Source organism: Microplitis demolitor, chromosome 1 (assembly GCF_026212275.2).
Source record: "Microplitis demolitor isolate Queensland-Clemson2020A chromosome 1, iyMicDemo2.1a, whole genome shotgun sequence".
NCBI lineage: Eukaryota > Metazoa > Arthropoda > Insecta > Hymenoptera > Braconidae > Microplitis > Microplitis demolitor.
The window spans coordinates 9,927,299-9,931,776 of record NC_068545.1 but is presented as its reverse complement, the minus strand read 5'-3'; positions in this window follow the sequence as shown (position 1 = coordinate 9,931,776).

The following is a 4,478-nucleotide window of genomic DNA, read 5'->3' as shown; positions in this document are numbered from 1 at the left end:
GTTCCTTAAGCTCGAAAACATTGTTGTGAATACATTTTTGAGCTCTTCGAGCTCGAAAATACTGTTGTATGCCAATGTTTTCGAAAAAACCGTTTTTTTGGCATTTCTTTCTCCCACGATATCTTATGAACAAATTAACCGATTGAGGTAGTTGAGGCAGCAATCGACGCGTTTTATTAAGTTCTAGAGCTGATCAAATTTTGAAATTGATCGGATGAGTCGCTTCGAAGATAAATGAAGAAAACCGTTTTTCACCATTTTTTTCTTGATCAATTTCTCTTAAACGAATAAACCGATTGAGATGGTTGAGGCGGAAATCAACGCGTTTTATTGAATTCTTGTGCTGATTCGATTTTGGGATTGATCGATCGAGCCATTTCTGAAAAATTTGGAAAAAACTGAAAAAAAAATTTTTTTTCTCTTGCGTTACTTCCATATCTTAAAGTCTATTTGATCGATCGATTCGAAATTTTCAGAAAATTTGACGGCCAACAAACTCTTTTGATTACCACCTCGAACATTGTAATCGGTATGTTCATTAAAAAGATATTAAGAGTTTACATCCATACACACATACACGGAAAAAAGAGAACTGGAATAGTTACAGAATAAAATGTAAAAACCAGCCCGTCATATAAAAAATTACAAAAGTTAAAACTTATACTGTAATTTTTATATTTTATCCTGTAAAAAATTAGTTGCAAATTATGCAGTAATATTTATAGTTCGATAATATAACTCGAATACAATGAAATGTAAAATAATTATTATTTTTTAATCAAAGAAAGTTCTTCTCTTTAAAAATCATTTATTCTTCTTTAAAACCGGAAAAATTACAGTTTAGCCGTTATGTAAAAATTAAAGTATCAAATAAGAAAATTTGTTGAGTGGTTTGAGAAGATTTACAGCGCGGGCATACAATTATGAACCTGAGTGTAGAAAATGGAACTATTACATCTCACACTGTAATTTTTAAAATTTCTATACCATGTATCATCAATGCCTTAGCGATCACAAAATTTTACTATTTAGAATGTAAAAATAGTAAAACTGCATTTTAAAACATCGTTAATGAGTTTCAAAAAATTAAAAATTTACTTTAAGTGCATACTCGAGTGAGTGCATGTGTGCAAATGTGTGCGTGTATGTGCAAATGTGTACGTGTGTGTGCAAATGTGTGCGTGTACGTATTCGAGTGTGTGCGTGTATGTGCAAATGTGTGTGTTCGGGTGCGTGTGTGCGAATGTGTGCGTGCGTGTGTTCAGGTGTGTGTGCGAGTGCGTGATTGCGTGTGCGTGTGTGTGTGCGTATCAGCTGATCAATAATGTAATACGCGAGTTTTTACTTCGATTTTATTTAGTTTAATTATTTTTTATTAATAATATTTTCAAAACTCCTCTCTGGAGTGAATTTTACTCTGGAGGAATTAAATTAATAAAAAAGTGCCTATTCCGCAAAAACTTCCCTGCGTAGTGAATTTCACTCCAAGGGTAGTGATTAATTGAAAATTCATTCACTCCGCATTCACTCCGGATTTAATCCGCAATCACGCCGCGAATTTTTTACAGTGTATAAGCAATTGACTGTACATATTCATTCAATATGAGAACAAAGTACTAGAAGCACAACTAAACCTAAAGTTTCTAGTGGTTCCGTAGCGTAGCGGTAAAACGTCTGACTCTCGCGCGTAGGGTGCTGGGTTCGAATCCTCCGGATACCAAGTTTACGTTTATTTAATTTTTCACGAAAAACTAAGTAAGTCAAATTATTCGAAAAGTGTAGTATATATATATATATATATATAATATAATATAATAATAATAATATAGTGTAATTGTCCTGATACTTAATAAAAAAAAAAAAAAATCATAATCATCATAAAAATAAAATCAAAAATTAAAAAATACATAAGAACAAAAATTTGTTTTTAGTTAATTATTCATGAAATAATTAAATACAATATTCACTTGATTCAGATTACTTTTTTTTATCAATGCAATGCAGCTATTTGAAAAATAGTCACAGCCAAACTGTAACTTTTACAGTTTCGTTTGTGAAGCGCTGCGTTACTATTCAAAAATGTAATAAATGTTCGTTTGAACAGCAATTATTCCTGTTTTCTTTTTTCCGTGCACACACACACCTACCCACCGACCCACCCACACACACACACGCACACATATACACACTCGGACATCCTTCTGAAAATAGTCAGAAGAGCTTCCTAGGACCTCAAAACGTCGACATCTCATGAAAACTCAATTTTCGAAAATCGGGGTGAAACCAATAACTTCCCGAATTTTTGAAAATTAAAAATTTTTATTGCGGGAAGTTAAAAATTATATATATATATATATATATATATATATATATATATATATATATATATATATATATATATATATATATATATATATATATATATATATTAGGTTGGTTAAAAAAAACATTTTTTTTTTTTTGGAATCCAAAAATTGAAAGTATATTCAAAAATAAAAATTTCGGTACCAATCGAAGCTCAATAATAATAATGAATAAGTGAAATAAGTGAATATTCACCGATTTCACTTATTCATGTTTACAGAGTATTTAAGTAACACGGGAAAAAAACTTTTTATTTTTTAGAATTTTCTAACTTACGAGCTAATCAACGAATTATTATGCACGATAAATATTTTTGTAGGAAATTGAATGCTTTACAACAAAATCTCATCATTTTTTGATAAAGCTAACTGTTCAAAAGTTATTTGAGCTTCAAGTCAAATTTATAGTAAATTTTGAGATCGTTTTAGTTTTCCGGTGAAACTATCAGTTTTATCTGAAAATCTCATAGAAACTTTTTTGTAGGTAATTTCATTTCTCAAAAATTATTTTGAATGAAGTTTCCAAAATTTCGCTTTTTTTAGGTAGATTTTTCTAAAATCTAGCTATTGTATTTGTCCTCATGGTCGATTTTTCAAGGAATTTTGTTATAACCTATAATAATTAGTTGAGTAGGGTTCAAAAATACCATATGTTAAAAAATTTATATATGTATATATATTAGGGTGCTTCGTTTCCGGCGAAAGTATTTTTTTTGCTGCTCATCAAGCAAAATATTGTTTTTTATGCTAAAACAAAAATTCCTGCCAAGTATGAGCTCTTAATTCCAATTCTAAGTACTTTCCATTTGATTTCCAAGATTTCTCATGTAAATACACGTAAATCAAATTACTTTTTTTTTAACTTTCTAATACTCCGCTGCATTTTATGATATCGAGTCGGTTTTGATCGCAAATTGTAGGGATTTTGATGTTCTTCAAAAGTGCCCATAATAACTTAGCTGTAATTCCAGCTGTTTCACTTGTGTACGCTGCGGAAGTCATTTTTCCTATGAAATTGACCTTTATTGGCTTGCAGAACGTAAACTAATGAAAGCACACCAAAAATGCAAAAGGGAATTTCATAGGAAATTTTATTCCCTTCAAAAGAAGTCCTATGAGTCAAGTCGGTAAAGTCTATAGTTTCCGAGTAATAGTAATTTTTATAATTTAAAAAATAAAATATCAATTGAAATTTTTTTTTAATATTATAGTTTTCAAATTATAAAACTTACTATAACTCGGAAACTATAGGCTTTAACGACTTGACTCATAGGACTTTTTTTGATGGAATAAAATTTCCTGTAAAATTTCCATTAACATTTTTGGTGTGCATTCATTGGTTTACGTTCTGCAAGCCAATAAAGGTCAATTCGATATGAAAAATGACTTCCTCAGCGGACATCAGTGAAACAGCTGGAATTACAGCTAAGTTACTATGAGCACTTTTGAAAAACACCAAACGCCCTACAATTTGCAACCAAAACCGCGTTGATATCATAAAACGCAGCTGAGTACTAGAAAGTTAAAAAAAAAGTAATTTAATTTACGTGTATTTTAAATAGGAAATCTTGGAAATCAAATGGAAAGTACTTAGGATTGGAATTAAGAGCTCAAACTTGGCAGGAATTTTCGTTTTTGCATGAAAAACAATAGTTTGCTTGATGAGCAACAAAAAAACTATTTTCACCGGAAACGAAACACCCTAATATATATATATATATATATATATATATATATATATATATATATATATATATATATATATATATATATATATATATATATAAAAAGAATAAATAAACAAAAAAAAAATATTACAAAAAAAATACTCCAAAAAGAAAAAAAAATATTCTAATAAATTAATAATAACAATAATTATATTAATAACAATATACATAATTCTTAAGCCTTACGATAAAGCAGTTAAATTATATTATAATTATTTTTACAAATTGCATGTTAGAATAAGGGATAGTATTAGGCTTAACTTGCATTGATTGTTAATTAGATTTACTTTAAGTAATTTAAAATAAATATCCAAAATATCTGTACGAATATATGTATATATACGTCAGATATTAAAGATTTTTACTATATTTGGAGCTTCCCGGCACC